The 18,543-nt window shown below is 34.7% G+C and overlaps 1 protein-coding gene across 1 annotated transcript in view; it reads right to left on the minus strand.

The window, feature by feature from the left end:
* The window catches only part of DICER1 (dicer 1, ribonuclease III), a 69,590-nt gene extending 64,242 nt beyond the window's left edge, over nucleotides 1–5,348 (minus strand). The window contains exon 1 of the mRNA XM_044664578.1: nucleotides 5,269–5,348. The gene's annotated coding sequence lies outside the window, so the exon portion shown is untranslated. The remainder of the gene's footprint in view (nucleotides 1–5,268) is intronic.
* Between the last annotated feature and the right edge of the window lie 13,195 nt (nucleotides 5,349–18,543).

Below are 18,543 nucleotides of genomic sequence, written 5' to 3' on the forward strand. Positions count from 1 at the left end.
TTGGAAAGTGAAACTCTTAAAAAGAGAGTCTGGTTGATTTTTTTTCCTCCTCCCTTTCTCAAATGCCTTGAAAATTTTGTCTATACTCCCTGACTTCCCACCTTCTCCTCTCATTCACACCTTAATCCTTTGCAATGTAACTTTCAACCTGATCACCTAACCAAAGTTCCTCTCTTTAAAGTTATCAATGATCTCTTTACTGACAAACCTAATGGGTTTTCTCCTCAATCCTACTCCTTCTTGACCTCACTGTGCATTTGAAATTGATGACCACCTTTTCCTCCTGGATACAGTTTTGGTGATAACACTTTTTTGTTTGGTTTTGGTGATACTTCTTTCTCCTGGTTCATCTCCTACCATGTGAATGCTTCTTTTCTATCTTCTTTGCTGTCTTATTACCCATATAATGCTCCCTAACTATGGTTGTACCCCAAAGTTCTGTTCTGTGCCCTCTTCTCTTCTATCTCCCTCCATACTCTGTCTCTTAGAAAACTCATCAGATACTATAGTTTAAATATTATCTCCAGGCAGATGAAGCTATATTTCTAACCATATTCTCTCCTCCAAACTTTAGAATATCCATTACCTACTAGACCTTTCAAACTAGATGTCCCACAGAAATCTTAAACTCAAATAATAAGGAAACTTCCATTTAAAGAAGGGGAGCAGAGAAAGAATGACTTGGGAATTTCTTTTATTTCTACATTTCTATGTCTGGCATCATGATTCATCAAATCTAATCACTCGGGGTTACAATTAAAAAGACAGAAAAGTGTTTTCCTTAAAATAACCTTGTGAAGTAAGCAGAATAAGTATTATGCCCTAGGAACCTATCAAAAACTACTGCAGAATAAATAGGTGCCAAACTGTAATGATAGAAAGTCTTTATTTCCTTTGCCAAGAAGTTACCAATAACAATGAAATCATAGTTCTTATATATTTTTTAAGTATAACTTTTCAGCAACTGATTCCAAAGTTCCAATCAGGATTTGTTCTTTATCCTTTCATTCTCATTCATTTTCCCTTTCATACAACTGTAGTAAGTATATATACTCCAGTAGCGAATAATAATAAACAACATTTATTATTATTATTGATAAAAATTTGCAACGATGACAAAATATGGGAAGTCATTGTTGGAGGAGTTGTGCTTAGAAAGAAATAGCCAACATTTATATTGTGCTTTAAGTTTTTGTGAAAGATTTACAAACAGCTCCTTATCAGATTCAGTAAGGTACATGCTATTATTATGCCCATTTTAGAGATATAGAAAATAGCTAAGAAAAATTAAATGAATTGCCCACAGTCATACATCTAAGAAGTGTCAGAATATGATCTTAGAACCTTCTGACTACTGGCTAAGTATGCTATCCCTAAGCCAAGCTCCCTATATTTTCTTTATGTATTTACTCTATTTTAGTTCTGTTTTCATGTTGCATTATTTCACAAAGATGTGGCCAGATTTTTTTTTTATGTAACACCAGTTTCAACTGCCTTTTCATCATTGTCTACTTAAAAATCTGCATTCTTACAGTTTAACAACCACTCCCAGAGAAATCAATGGAGTTCTGTGAATACTTTAACTTTCACCTATGAGGAATCTAAGAGATGGAGACTTCTATTCACCATTTGTGAAGAGACAGAGTTTTAATTATTTGTAAAGATGGACAGTTTTAAAACTCATCTATGAAATGACTATTACATGCATGGCTGAAGAAAGACTGAGGTACCAAGAGAATGAAGAAGAGAATTTCTTTACTGAAAGAACTGTTTATAGTGTTTTTTGACAGAACACTATAAAGAAAATTTTTTAAAGACTAATGTTAGTACTGTTTTCCAAAAGAGAGAAGAACTCAGAAGTAGCAATGATGGTTACAGATAATTCTGATTATAATTTCAGAGTTAAAACACAAATTATTATTTATTTTCATTTTATTTGTTACATTGATAAGAATTTTCTAGAACAAGTCAGCAAGCTACAACCAAGAGCAAAATTGACCTGCCTCCAGAGTCAGGAGCTAAGAATGTTTTTGGTTTTTTTTTTTTTAATATAATAAAATTTCTATTAAAAAGTAAAAAATCATATGACCAAATCCTGATGGAGTTTATAGTTCACTATCATAGCCTTTAAGAATCAAGAGTCACTACCACACATTTTAAATGTTTTTGTTAGTCATTTATATTAAGAATTTACCAATCTGCATACTTCAGTAACTCATGTTTTACTGGTGTCATCACATCCTCCAAATACATAAACTATAACTTGTCCACTAGTAAATATTCTTGCTATGACTTAAAAAATTTAGTACACATATTGTTAGGCTTATCCTTGAACAACAAATGTATTGATCAGATTTGTTGCCGGGTTAGAGTCTAAAGCTTCACAGGGCCTCCTCCAGGTTGTATTATACTCAAAAAGTCAGAGGAAAAGAATCTTTCCCCAAAAGGCAAATGGTCAAAGGATATTGAGTAAATAGTCTTCCAAAGAATTATAATTAATGATCATATGAGAAAGCATGTTTCAAAAAATTGGCTGGTCTAGATCTTAGATTCCATTTTGTGAAATTTCATTCACTCATTATAAAAACTCTAACAATGCATTTCAGCACTTATTTCTGAATTTAATAATCCTAAAGATCTGGAAGTATTAAAAGGAATTTGAACTTGCTCCAATTATCAAACAGTCCACATGAATCAGTTAGGACCTGAAACCACAGCTTCCTGAAATGAGGCTATCTCTCAATCTACACCAATAAGCTACCTCTAACTATTAAGAGAATTATTAATTAAAATAACCATGTACTTTCACCTCCCACCAAGAACATTGACAAAAAAAACAGAAATCAATCAATATTGAAAGAGTTTGTTAAAAAAGTAAATTAATACTTAGTGGGACTGGTACAACTGTTCTTGATTTCAGTTTGGAATTATGTAAGAAAAGTGAATAATTTCATTTTCTTTGACTCGAAAACCTCCATTCATGGATATATTCTAAAAGGTGTTGTGGTGTTGTTATTTTAAAGAGAAGTCCAAAAAAAGAACAAAACATTCATAGCAGCATTTTATTTCATGGTGGCAAAGGACTGAAAACAAAGAAAGTACTTACTGATTGGGTAATAGATGAAAAAAATATGGTACATAAATGTCATGGAATATTATTGTGCATAAGAAATGACCACTATGAAGGAAGAATTCAGAGTAACATGAAAACTTCTGTATGAATAGATTCAGAGCAAAAGAAGCAAATCCAAAAGAATATTTTTTTTAATGAAAAGGTACTAAAAAGAAAGCCAAAGTCTAAATAAACAACAAAAACAGTAATGGTCCTGAAGAAGACCCACCCAATACCAGCATTAGAAAAAGTAATTTTTTAAATAATTTTAGAAGGATTCTTATTCAGATAATTCAGTTAAACTTCTTATTTTTAATATTACTAGAAACTCATGATCATCTACAATAAAAGAATGGACTATAAAGCATATATTTTCTAAAAATATTTTTATTGGGGGGGATTTTTCTTGGGGAAGAGGGAAGAGGTTAGAGGCAATAGTTTTGCTCTTCCTATATATAATTTTTCTTAAGATTAATAATATTCAAATTAATTCACATTCTAGCACATAATGGTTGGGTCTAGGAGCATGCTTGTTTAGCACAAAGACACAAGCTTGAAATTTTTTAAATCTCAGGAAATAATCTCTGATGTGACAACTTTCAAGAATTATGTGTATGTCTAAAATTCTCCCTAAATGCTAGAGAGAACAAAGGCTATATATGTCTACATAAGATACAGAGTTGCCATGAGAACATTAGATAAAAGACATATTCTTCATTCCACCTTTAAAAGACTAATATGTGACTCGTATTTTCAAGGAACAAAGTCCAAGGGGAAAAAAAGAGAAATATTCCCTTTAAAGATATTTAAGGGGAAGCTAGGTGTCCTTATATTCCTTATCTGATTTTTATTTGTCTCCATTAAGACTTTAGGGGAATTTCTTTAGGCACCTTCTCTTTTGGTTGATCATGATTTCAACTTTTTCTCATATTTTCTTGAATAATAATCTGTACAACTCCAATTTCTATAATACACTGATTTACTGTTTGAGATGGTCTTTTGAACAACTAGCATATGGTAGGAAGGAGTCAAGTTTGCAAGTTACTTTTCTCCTTTAAGAGATAACCTAGGGAAGTGAGTGACTTTGCTGTTTTTGAACCTTAAAAAAAGCATGTCCTCAGACCAGAAATATTTGGGGGAAGAGATTGAGGGAGGCCTCAGGTACAAAGAAATAAAAATCCAGTCCAGTACCCTGTTTAAGAGGAGAATTAAGTGGCCAACTCCATGGCCTCTTTTCTTGCTTCCTTCCAGGCAGGAATCAAAGTCTCACTTTGGAAAGGGATAGGTAAGATCCCAGAGATATCTATCCATGCCCACCCATGAGCTGAATTTAGACAATCTATGGGCCCTACATGTGACATGCACATCTCAAATGACAGCACATACTTTATATATGTATACTTAGGGAAAGAGACAGATTTTTAGCATTCTTGTGGTTAAGAGAGAATTTATTCCCAAACTAAAGCTTTATCCTGACAGAGATGAATGGTGAAACTGAATCTAACTGCATGAATTCTCAAAAGTGCAAATTAGAATATGCTTAAAACTTTGAATTTTTAACTTCATGAATCTTTAAAAATGTAAAACAAATTAAGAGTATACATAAACATTACATGATAAAGTTGAACTGAATGTAAATAGCATTGTTTTAGCAGACAGCAGATGTAGTCATGTTATTTTGCTGTTTCCCCAACAAAATTTTAACTTCTTATTAAAATGTAATATGAGAACACAATAATGGTAATATATAGTATATCTGAAGTTAAATTCTGAGGCTTAAGTGAAAATTATTTAGCTAAAAATAATAGCTCCACACACTTCTGGCTTCATTCTCTTTCTTCATTTTACAAGCCATGGGAGATTGTGGACAAATCACAAATCTCTCATAACTTCAGTTTGCTCACCTTGGCCACAGATCATGGAGCTCAAGCTAGAAGGGACCCTAGATGTCAGCTAGTCCAGCTCCATCATTTCAGATTAAGAAACTGAAGGACATTATTACTTATACAGTCTTAAAAGGGAGAAAAACAGTGATCGAGACCTGAACTCATATTCTAGAGTCAGTCCTTTGATTCTAGAGTCATTGTTTTAATGAGGGGCAAAACTTATACTACCTACTTCATATAGTGGTTTATTTTTGTGAATTTTTGATTTACCGTTTTAATTTCTGAGAACTCTGTGTTGCTGTCGGAGGAACTGCATTTTGACACTGATAGTAGTTTATAAGGAAAAGTCACACCATGACCAAGCTTCTGCTCTAAAAATAAACAAATAGTGGAGTTTGAGATTTCCGTGAACATGAAAAACAAACAAATCAGAAAGGGGAGAACATCACTGGCATAAAGGAATTAATAAAAGAATATTCTATATGTCAAAAACCAAACAAAATAATCTATTATTTTTAACTCCATTTCAGGGTTCTTTAAAAGACTAGTTATAATAAAAAGCTGACAGAAATTTGAGAAAATGAGAACATTCGATATAAAATTCCCAAAAAAAAAATGTTGGGCAGAAAGTTACAGAGAAAGAGGATAAGTTTTAAAGATTGGAGTTTACATTTTACTTTATATAATGTACAAAAAATAATTGTTACAATTCTCAGAAATGAGTTCTTCTAAAGGTAACTAAGTTTAGTTAAAAAACATATAACCACTTTAAAAAAAAAAAAAAGCATAGATAATGCCAGTCACTGAAAGGTAAAAAGATATATTAGAACAAAAAGAAAATTAGGTGTGGATACCAGCTCCCTATATTTACTTTTTAATTCTCCCTTATTCACTGCTCATGCCATACATTTATAAGTGAAGTTATTAACAGTTATAATTTCAAATGTTAAAATTACATGTAAAAATACTTTTGATATCTATGTTTACCTCAAAATGCTGATTCTGAGCTCTTCCAGAGTTCCAAAATTTGTAAATTTGTTTCACCCTAGGTAACCTAAAAGGTAATATAAAAAAAAAGAACATTTTTTTCTAACATGGCAGCATGCTTTGCTGAATATTAAAGTAGTAATCAATGAAGAAGTCTTTAAAAATTGGCACTCTTTTCCCACCAATAAAAAGTACACTTTTATAAGGGCTGTTCTTTTTTAAAAAGGCCTCCAAGAAGCTAATATTTCCTAGTATACCTTAAGTTTTAAAGCACTTAACATATATGATCATATTTTATGTATTTAAGAGTATTTAAAAAATCAAGAAAAAGCTGTTTTTAATTTCTAAGGCATACCATCTAACAAGTTTCAAAGACATCACTGCCTGATGTTTATATTTTGCTTTCCTAGTTTAAATTAATCTCCAGTCTACAAACAACCTATGAAAAAAAAGTCACAATGCTATTTTATTAAATTACAAAATAAAAGTTGGGTCTTAATAATTCTTTAATTCTAACGGGGACAAAAGTATTAAAAAGACAGCAAGTACAATCTATTGGTAGCCTCTTTTGTTTTGATGCAACAAAGCAATAAAGACCCAAAATTCTAATTTTAATTGATTAGTAAAACTAAAATTAAAATCTGCTCATTTCTGCCAAATAGACCCTTTTAAAAAGCTGAAGATAACCCTAAATCCTGGCATATCAGGGACTCAGTCCTAAATTCTAGTACAAATAAGCATGTTTAACCTACATTAGCATTTAAATACTGTAGCTTTGCTACTATCTTCCAGACAAAGGCTGGTAGCAGCCAATCTTTACCAATAGAAAGCTAAAGGCATCAGGGGCTTCCCAATGAGATTTTCTGAACAATAGGTCAATAGTGAATGGTTCCAACAAATTTCTAATTCATCTATTTTACTAATGTCACATTCAAATACCATTAACTTCACTAATAACAGTGTCAAGATTTCTTTCCCCCTCTCCTAAAAGCAAAAAATGCCAAACTCCCCACAATCCCAACAGTGCACAAGGAGGCAAACAAAATATAAGGATCATGACTGTTAAAAGACCATAAGAATTATGTCTGCCTAATAATTTAAGGAAACTAAAAGAATTTTCAAGATCTTTGGGCTTCTATGGCAGAAAATGCTGCAGAGATTTAAGTTTTCATTTTAAATACAAGGCAACTACCTTGGAGAAACTTATAACTAGTTTAGAAATGAAGGTTTTGATAAATGTAAAAGCATTTATTAAGCACTTACCATGTACCAGCAACAGTGCTAACTAAGCACCTGGGATACAAATATATACAGATATAAAAAAGCAGGACTGACTCTGCCTTCAAGAAGCTTACATTCAAATAATGGGAACAGAATATGAAGATAAGTAGAACAAAAAGGCAGTTGATTGTCAGTGTTCTTTCCAGAAACAGTGATAGTGTGGCTATGATTGCAGTTAATATTACAAGAAAAGCAGTAATGGCTCAGTGTCTAGAGAAGCAACCAGAAAGACCTCTGACATCTACTGGCAATGTGACATTGGGCAAGGCACAATCTTTCAGTATGTTAAGCAAATCTCTAAGACTATTAAGTTATAGAGGGCTTGCACAGGTACAGGGAGTTTGCTCACCCAGGTGTTCTCTAAACCAATGAAATTGTTGTGGGGGGCTTGAGGTGAACCCCTGGGGTTTGGGAAGGGTACCTTTTGCAAGGATGCAAGACTCCAAAAATTAACTTAAAAATAAAAAAGAGAAATTTATTAATTTAGAAGGTAATGTTGAATCTGGCCAAGAGGACAGCATAGGTGGAAAACTGTCCTCCAGTCAATATCGGGTCTGGGGTCTTTATACCCTTTACAACAGTAAAGACATGACTCTAGAGTGGTATGTACTGAGGCACAGGGGAAGGGGGGATTATCTGAACACATAGGGGGTGACCCTCATAGGTTAGAGGACAGATGGACGTCTGAGATACAACTTGATGGTATCAAGGAGGTGCATCTCTCTGTCCATCTCAAATCTAAAGGACAATCCAAGGAGGATAATTCTCTCAGGGTCTTATAGGAGTTATCAGATATTTTGGGTTAGGAGTCACAAGGATAGAAGTGAGCAAAGGAATTTCCCTGCTTACAGTTTGCCCAAAACACTTCTATAATTTGGGGGTACAATGCCCATGCCAAAATGACAAGTACAGTCCCTATTCCTAATAAGACATGAAGAGGGGAGGAGTTAATGAGGGGGAAGGAAAAAAGCCTGTTGATTAGGGTGAATAAGCACAGTCCTGGAAAGTTCAGAATTGACATTCTGACAATTTCAACTAAAACTGAAGTCTAGATTATAGTATTTCTTGATACTTAAACATCAGAGATATTTTTAAATAACTACCAAATCACACCGAGTGAAGAAGTAGGAAATGTAGTAAAAAGAGAACGAGACTTGAATCCAGGAGCCTTGGGTTCAAATTTCAAATTTCCTACTCTTCAGCTGTGTGTCCTTGGGCAAATAACCTCACTTCTCTGAAATTGCTTCTTTGGCTATAAAAACAGGGGTAAAATATTTAACACTACTAAAAAAGATTGTTGTAAGTAAAATGCTACATAAACCCTAAAACAATAGAGAAATTATTCCTACAAGAGCCATTTCCCTATAGTCAAATATTATGAACAATTTTTGAAAGAAGTAATTTACAAGCTATTTACAGCCACATGAAACAAAATATTCCAAATCACTGATAAGAGAAATGTAAGGGAAAAAAATCTTATAAAAAGAAAATTACAACTGCTATATGGAGCTATGAGAGAACGGACAAAAAACACTGTTGGTGAAGTTGTGAATTGGTCCAACCAAACTGGAAAACAATTTGGACCTAAATCCCAAGAGTTAACTTTGATATGCTATTAGGCATATATCTTGAGTAGGTCAAAGAAAAGGAAAAGAACTCATACGAACAAAAGAATTTATAGGAGCACTTTTTGTTGCAGTAAAAAACTGAAAACTAAGTTAATGCCCATTAATTGAGAAATAACTAAATAATTATGGATAATACTGTGTCATAAGAAACATTAGATTCCAAAATCTGGGAAGACTTGTATGAATTGGCCAGGTGAACATAACTAAGAATAACTGATATGATGACTGAAAAAAATAAAGACATAACTAAATCAATGCAATCACCATCTGAGGACTCCAGATGATGAAGCAAGCATGTTTCCCATCTTTTAGGTAAGATGTGAAGGATGAGACATACATTTTCATATGTGGCTAACGTGTGAATTTGTTTCCCTTGAATAGGAAGGGTTTCTGAGGGGACAACGGGATAGAACAGGTGGGTAATGAAAAAAGAAGAAAAAAGAACATCAATGAAACTTTTTAATGCATAGAACAGTTCAGAAGGTGATAGACAAGTAAGACAATTTTTATACTATCTTGCTGAATTTTAAAAAACTGTATGGAATATGAGTTATGTTTCATATTTCAGCCTTTTTTGTTTATTTACTAAAATGGTCGTAATGGCTGATGTCTAAATTTACAATAAAAATAAAAGAAATAATTTGTAGATGATACTGAAGTTAGAATTTTCTTGTTTTTATTGAAAATACTTTTTATATAGTTAGAGCACACACTAACAATTGCATCTGAAATGCTTACACATCAGAAGTTATTCAAAACTACATAACTTTGCATGTACTAGGCCCCATTCTCATTTTGCAAGATGTAGTTATCTGGGAGATTTTACTATTATGAACATTTAGATTAGAATTTAAAGGATAAGTCTGATGGACAAACCTTTGAGTTTTCCATCAGCAAGTATATCTTAGGCAATTAAGACAGATAAAAGAGCTAGGTCCAAAATTGAATAAAAGAAAAAGGGCAAGTTAGATTTCATTGGGAAGACTGTGAAGCACTTTCAAGTGCCTAAAACAAATCCAATTAAAAAAACACCCCATCAGTGAATCATGTTATATGATTTCAAACAAAAAATACAAGCTCCCAAAGTGACTTAAAGTACCATGGAAAGGTACATAAGAGTCATAAATAGTTTGCAGCACATTAAGTTAAACATTTTTGGGGGGGCTGGCCTAGATTTTATCCATGCAGGAAATTTCCCTTATCAATGACTATCAAGCAGCTAGTGGCACAGTGGATATAACATTGGGCCTGGCATCAGGAAGATATGAACTCAAATTCAGTCTCAAGCCTCTTACTAGCTGTGACTCTGGGCAAGTCATTTAACCTCTGTTTACCTCAGTTTCCTCAACTGTAAATTAAGGATAATAACATCACCTACCCAGTAGGGATGTGGTGAGGATCAAATAAAAGAATATTGTATAATGTTTAGCATAGTGCCTGGCATATGGTAAGTACATATGAAGTATTTATTCCCTACCCCCACACACACTTCTTTCCCTTCTCTTCCCAGTCAGCAACTGTACTACAACTTTCTAATTTTAAAGAACTGCTAGGGGGCAGCTAGGTGGGTCAGTGGATTGAGAGCCAGGCCTAGAGATGCGGGTCCTTGGTTCAAATCTGGCCTCAGATACTTCCTAGCTGTGTGACCCTGGGTAAGTCACAACTCTCAATTGCCTAGCCCTTACCACTCTTCTGTCTTAAGACAGAAGGGTTTAAAAAAAAAAAAAAAAAAAAAACTGCCTGAGGCACTACAAAGTTAAGTGATCTGTCCAGAGTCACTTAATGACCAACCAACCAACAAGCAAGGGCAGAGCCAGAGTTACTACTGCTCTGGCTTCAAAGTAATTATCCAGCAAACATGACTGGAAAAGGAGGTAAATTAATCATACATCAAATGGATATAATTCAGAACTACTAATTAGAAAAATAAAAATTAAATCGCCTCACATTGATCATACTGGCAATGACAAAAGAGGAAAATTACAACTGCTGGAGGAACTTCTAGAAAACAGAAACACAAACATAACGTTCAAGGAGCTGTGAATTTGTCTGGCCATTCTAGAAAGTAATTTGAAACTAGGCCCCCAAAGTCACTAAATCATGGTCCTTTGACCCAGACAAAGCCTATAACACAAAGAGATCAAAAAAAGGGGTAAAATACCCATATGAACAAAAATATTTGTAGTACCATTTTTTGCAGTAGCAAAATAACTAGAAACTAAAGGAATGAATACCCACCTAGATGGAATAGTTAAACAAATTATGGTATATGAATGAAATGGAATATTATTGTTCCAGGAAAAAAGGACCAAAAAAAAGTTGAACTGATGCAAAATGAAGTGAGTATAACCAGGAAAACAATTTATACAATGATAGCAACATTAAAAAGAAAACTTTCAAAGACTATAGACAAACCACAATTCCAGAGAACTAATGAGGAAGAAATACACTACATATTTTCTGTGAGAGGTGACATATTTAAAATGCAGAATGAAAAATACATTTTAAAACATTTAAGGCAAAGAGAATTTGCATTACTTGATTATGCATATGTTAGAAAGATTTTTTTTCTTTATTGTTGTTCAACTGTTGAGAGCTGAAAGAAATAGATGGTTAAGAAAATAATGGTTTCTTAATGGGAAAAATTTTAATTAAAAAAATTAAGGCATTGTCGACATCTATACCACATTAATGAATCTATTGAAGTACTGAAATAAAGGTGACATGCCACTGAAAAGTTGTCCAAGGAAACATTTTGCTTACTAATACTGCATTAAATAAAAGCAGACACATTTGAACAGTCAAAGAAGCTCAAATGATGTTCCTTTTTTCTTTACTCTTTTCCCAGGGAACAAAATTTATAATATTTTCCATATAAAGCATATATTTTATAAGCATGATTTTTGTTCTATTTTCATAATAAATCTATAGTTTTCAAAAATAGTTCATCATTTTCTCAGAAAATTCATGCCAATAAGATGAAAATCAAAATGTATACTGGCTGTATAACACAGTAATCTGTGTCCAGTGACTAGTCATCTTCACATGACTGACCATTCCCCAATCAGATCTATTCCCCTTCTCCTAGCATCCAAGAAACAAGCTGAATCTCCACCTCTTTCCACTCTTCTATTTTAGTGAATCTTTATCCTCCTCCTGACTTCAGAAAGATATCTCCCAAGATTCTGCTTTTGCATCTTTCCATCTTTAGCCATCTCATTCACTCTCACATTTCAAGCAATATCTGGCTATATAAATTACTTTTTGTTAACCCTGGAATTTACAACTGCTCCAACTACAAGTAAATATATGTGTATACATAATTACATTTAGTCTGATTTCTAATAACTCAATAAATAATCTTAGAAAAGAAAAACTGGCAGATCGAAGCATACTTTTTTAAACTTTATTTTCTTGAATTTTTTTGTTCTCTTTTCTTTTGACAACGTGGTTAATATGGAAATATGTTTTGCATGAATGCACATGGATAATCTACATCAAATTGCTTGCCTTCTCAAGGAGGAGGTAGGGGAGAAAAGGAAAGAATATGGAGCTTATTATTTTAAAAAATATTTTTTAATGTTTTACTTGTAATTAGAAAAAATTAAATACCAAATTTTTATTGAGGAAAAAATAGCATACTGTCACACCAACGATTATGCATAACAAAACCCAAAAACCTAATTATTCATCATTTTAGATACTTTCATAGGATCCTAGATTTAGAAATGAGATTTCAGAGGTCACTTAGGTCAATTCTCTCACTTTACAGAAAAGAAAAATTGAGGTCCAGTTAAATGGTCTCTTCTGGTTCACAACCAGTGGAAGATCCAGAATTCAAACCCAGGTATGATGCCACTCCAAGACCCTTTCCCTTTAAAACCTCTAATAATCAATAACTCCCAAGTGGCATTTGTTGCTCGGCAAATCATAATAAACTAGGAAATATTTGAATTACTCATTTTGATTACAAGATAGAAGCATAACAATTCCACAAGAGCCATGATGGTAAACGTATGGCATGCATGCCAGAGGGGGCACTCAGAGTGTTCTCTGTAGGCACACACACTGTTACTCCAGCACAGAGTTCACCAAAGTTCATTACTAGAAAGCCAGAGGGACAGGGGGCCAGGCTGCACCCCTCCCCATCTCCACACGGGTCTGAGGACATTTCTTACATCACCCACCACTCTAAATGGTTTGCCATCACTGCACTAGACCATAAAGAATTCAGGTTACATTTATGAGATTTATACAATATCCTGTTTACAAGGACAATGGTCATAGTATATCAGAATATTTTACTTTGAAAAAGGGAATATCAATAAGAAAATCAATAAACAAGACCCAAAGATTTCAGGATAAATATTTCCCAATGTCAGTATTAGTTCCATTACCAAAAACGTTCATATATTCCAATCTTCCCCTATGCTATTAACAATCTATGGTTACTCCCTGCTGTCTATTATTCAGAGTCCACACCTATCCTTGGGTACTCCCGGACAAATCTAGCCTGCCACATGTTACTTGGCATTAGGGTCATCTCTTCACAGATTACCTTCCTGACTACCTTAATCCAGACCCACAGGTCCCTTAAATACCCAATCCACCTGCTTCTTTCACTGTCTTATAGCTACCAAAATTCCACCTCCTTTCTTCATTTTCCTCTATCCTAGGCTTCTACTGAAACCCTCTGGAATAAAGTAAAAAATCTACAAACTCTCTTTCTCTTTCTAGTTTGTGGGTCTCATAAAAACATAAATTTCCCTTCATGGTACCTCATGTCTGTCTACCTTTCTAGCTTCTAGCACAGACTTCTCATCTCCTGCCCTGCCTCCACTTCCAGTCTACATGCATCAGAAACGCAAACACTTCAGTCAGAAAAATCTTCCCACTTCCTATCGCTTCTAGACCTTTCTCTGCTTATACCACACTCTGCAACTTCTTACCCTTTGTATTTCATTTCACCTAATCTTGCCCAGTCTCAAGACTGCCATGCCTTCTACCAAGTCATCTTCTTGCTCTCCATGCCATGCCATCATGAACATACTCTCTTACCTTCTTCTTTTCCAACTCTTGGCTCCAAGAAAAAACCACTGTCAACACTATCGTTAATGACAAGGGCAATTCAATCAGTCGTCTTATTTGCATCACCCTTCTCTTTGACTTCCCTCACCAAAATACTATCCCCTAGCTATCATTCTCCTATATGTGCTATCTACCCCCTTAAGATATAAGCTATTTGAGGAAAGGATCTATTTTACTTGCTTATTACTGGTCTAGGCTCTATATGAACTATCTAATCTCAAATGAGTCCTCACTAATAAAACAAAAATACTTTTATTTCTAACAAATCTTTGATCCAAACTTCTATGCTCCTCAAACTGTTTTATCACAAATCTAAATATTTAGCACCAAACTCTCTCTTACAGACTGCTTTTTAAATGCTTCAAAATTACTTTTTTTCCATTTAAGTTCTATTTTTCATTTGACAAGCATTAGCTTTCTATCCTTCCTACCTCTTCCCTTCCCCCAGAAAAAAAAGAAAAAAACTCCTGACACAAATAGTCAAGCAAAAATATATTCCCATACTGGCCATGTCTAAAATTTTGTGTCTGAATGTATGTATATCTAGTGCTCCATCTTTCTTTGAGGAAGGAGGGATCATTTATATCATGGGTCCTCTGAAGCTAGGATTGATCACTGCATTGATCAGTTCTCAAGTCTTTTAAAATTGTAATGTTGTACAAATTTTTCTGGTTCTCATTTCACTCTGCATTAGTGCAAAGTGATGTTCAAGTATTGTGTGCCACTTTTTCCTTTCTTCTTTACCCATATATACTTTTATTTGCATCCTTGTCATTATGTAAGAGAAGTTCCCTCCCCAATTCATCCCCTCCTTTTCTTCACTAATGTATCCATTTCTCTCTCACTTTCATTTTTCCTTTGAGGTTATCAAAACCTAACAAGAGACACTACAGGTCTTCCATCTTATTTGATGTCCTCTATGACCCCTGAAAGCACAGCTGACAGTTTTTTAAAAATGCTTTTATCAATCTTTATTAGAATGAAAACATTTTTTATAAGTCTCTTCCAACCACTCAACAGTATTTATCTTTTTTCGATTTCTCCTTATTCCAATGTTCATCTTTCAGAGCAGTGATTCCCAAAGTGGGCACCACCGCACTCTGGAGGATGCTGCAGCAATCCATGGAGGCAGTGATGGCCACAGGTGCATTTATCTTTCCTATTAATTGCTATTAAATTTTTTTAAAAATTAATTTCCAGGGGCGCTAAGTAATATTTTTTCTGGAAAGGGGGTGGTAGGCCAAAAAACTTTGAGAACCACTGGTTCAGAGGTTTCCACTAAGCTCTGGTCTACTGGTCATTGCCGAAGAAAAACCACAAAATGAAACCTAGAAACGTTATAGCTAAACCTGAGAACTTAGAGGTCAAAGAAAGAATACCACTAGCAGCCAGAAAGAAAGAAGTCTGTATCATAGCTCTATAGTCAATTTAGCAACTAGCACTAGAAGTAGATAGACAAATGATACAGGCTTAAAACCAAGAATAACTTATCTAGCAAAATTGAGTATTTTCCTGAAAGAAGTTAGGGTAGGGTGGGGAGAAGAAGAAATGGATTTTTAATGAAAAAGCGAACTTCTAAGCATTCTTAATGTTTAGACCAGAGCTTAGTGGGAACCCCTGAACTACAAACATGGTAATAAGGAGAAACTAAAAAAAAGATAAATATTAATGAATTCCCTTTGGTTCTAAGTAACTTTTATTCATGATTTCTTGAAATATGGAATTCAAACTTTTTTGTAGTTATAACTTTCAGGGAGTCCAGTTATTTTTTGTATTAACTTATATATATTTTTTTTAATTTTTATCTTTTAGAATTTTTTTTTTGTTTACATGATTCATTTTCTTTCTCACCCCTCTCCCAGAGCCAATAAGCAATTCCTCTGGATTGTACAAATGTTGTCACTTGATACCTATTTCCATATTATTCATTTTTGCTGTAGAGTAATTTTTTTAAAGCCTAGACCCCAAATCATATACTCATTATACATGTGATAAGTGATGTCATATGTTTTGCTTTTGCATTTCTACTCCCATAGCTCTCTCAACATGGATAGCATTCTTTTACACCTCTGGGAGACCCCTCTACAATGCTTTCTTGGGCAATGGACTAAATCTATGATCTGATCAAGGTGATTCTGTGTTGGAAGCCACTGGAACTTAGTTTGTATTGTGTCCAAATTCCAGATTCAGAGCTACAAGGTCTGGTCAGAGCTCTGAACACTGAGAAGTTAGCTGTTTGCTCAGGAGGAGTAGCTTACTAAATTCACTAAATACTTTAGGCTGTCCTAACTCAGAGCCCAGGCAACCCCTTTGGGAAATCCCTTATTGTTGGGTTGGGCTTGGGTCAGTGATCAGCTATTAGTATTGTCCCCATAATGCTTCCAGAGATCTGAGTTTGACTCTAACTCCATAATTCCAGGCCATTCCACAGTTACTGCCTTGGTCACCACTAAATTTATAATCTTAGGCTGGAAATATGGATCATTGTAGTTTTTTCCTTTAATTTCTCATTCAATACTCAATCTAGTGTTATTCTCAGATTATTGCTGAAATAATTGTGGGAGAAGCTTGGCTATACCCCTTCCCCCTACTCTACAATCTTGGCTGGGTCCATCAACTGACTTTTGGACATTTTGAACAGGATATCCCATAAGTATCTTAAACTCAATATGTCCAAAACAGATTCATTATCTTTCCCCACAAAACCCTCTTTGAAAATTTCCTAAAAAGCATCACTATCCTCTCAGCCACCCAAACTTTCAACCTCACTGCCCACTAAGTCCTCACTCTTATTTGCCTCAAACAAGTAAACAACTGCCATATATTATCAATTCTACCTTCACAACATCTCTTATTTGCCTTCTCATCATATGACTCACACTGCTACTATCCCTATTTCAGGCCCTAATCACATCTTGCCTAAACTACTATAATAGCTTTATAACTGGTCTCCCTAGCTCAAGTCTCCCTCCTTTGGAATATACCCTCCAATTAGCTGCCAAGGTGATGGGACCATATAACTTACCCACTCAGTAGCTCCAGTGGCTCCGTATTACCTCCAGGACTAACTATAAAGTCTTCTGTTTGACATGTAAAGCTCTTCATAACATGGTCCCTTGTTATACTTTACATGTCCCCATAAAATCCAACAACATTGGCCTATTTTCTGAACCTCAAGCACTACAATACATTTCATATCTATGCTTTTGTGGTATCTCTGCTAAATGCCTGACCCTGCGCCCCTTAGCTTCCATGACTTCCTTAAGACTCGGATCAACTCTCAAGTACTGCAGATTGCATTTTCCTAACTTTCTAACTGCTAGTACCTTCCCTTCTGAAATTACCTTCCATATACTTGCCTATATCTAATATGTACCTCCTTATTTATTTTTATGTCTCTCCATTAGAATGAAAGTTCCTGGAGGGAAAGGACTATTTTGAACTTTCTTTATATCCCCAGAGCTTCATGTGGGACACTGTAAGTACTTAATAAATGCAGCTGGGTGGTACAGTGGAGAGAGCATTGGGCTCAGAATCAGGAAGAGTCATCTTCATGAGTTCAAATCCTACCTCAGACATTTACTAGCTATGTGACATTGGGCATGTCACTTAACCTTGTTTGACTTATCTGTAAAATGAGATAGAGGAGGAAGTGGCAAACTACTCCACTATTATTGCTGAAATCTCCAAATGGGGTCACAAAGAATCAGACACAGTTGAACAACAACTAAAACAACCACAAAAGAAAAAAAAAAGCCTTAAAACAAAGTTTGGAGGGGCAGAGTTAACAGAAGATAAGAGTCAAGCAGGGTTTCAGACAAAATAAATGTAGAGGGGAAGCAGGAAGGACCCATCTCCTTGGGGTAAGGGGTGAGAGCAATGGAATTAAAAGTATGAAGAACAGCCCAGGGCAAGCACATGCTGAGGAGTTTAAGGATTGGTCCAGTGCAAACACCCTTGGAGGAACCTTCAGCAAAAGGAACAACCTTGGTATTCACAACACCAGAGGGAGCTGACAACTGAGAAGCAGGATCCAGCTAAATCCACTGCTTGTAGCACCCAAGGGAACCCATGGGCAGCATTCTCTCCTTCCCAGAAGGGAGCTGAGCGCCTCAACACAAAAGCAAGACCATGGAAAAAGATCTCCAAAATAAATAAAAGACAAAGAAAAAAATCTGACCCTGGAAAGCTATTTCAGCAAATGGGGAGACCAAAATGCCAGGTCAAAAGATGGCGCCAATGCCAAAATGGAAATGTGTGAATTCTCAAAGACAAATGAGAAAGGATATCAGGCCCAAAATGAACTCCTAGAAGAATGTCAAAAGAGGATCAAAAAACAAATAACAAGAGACTAAGAAAAAAATTTAGAAAGGAAAATGATAGAAAAAGTCATCAGCTTAGGGAAAATTTTCACTAAAGAAAACAGATTCCTAAAAAAGGAAATACAAAATCTCACACAGGAAAATAGCTCTCTAAAAAACAAAGTACAAAACCTTAAAAAAGAAAATGGTTTTCTAAAAATTAAAATTGGACAAATGGAAGCTAAATAAGGCAACAGGAC

This window comes from Gracilinanus agilis, chromosome 2 (genome assembly GCF_016433145.1).
Source record: "Gracilinanus agilis isolate LMUSP501 chromosome 2, AgileGrace, whole genome shotgun sequence".
Classification (NCBI taxonomy): domain Eukaryota; kingdom Metazoa; phylum Chordata; class Mammalia; order Didelphimorphia; family Didelphidae; genus Gracilinanus; species Gracilinanus agilis.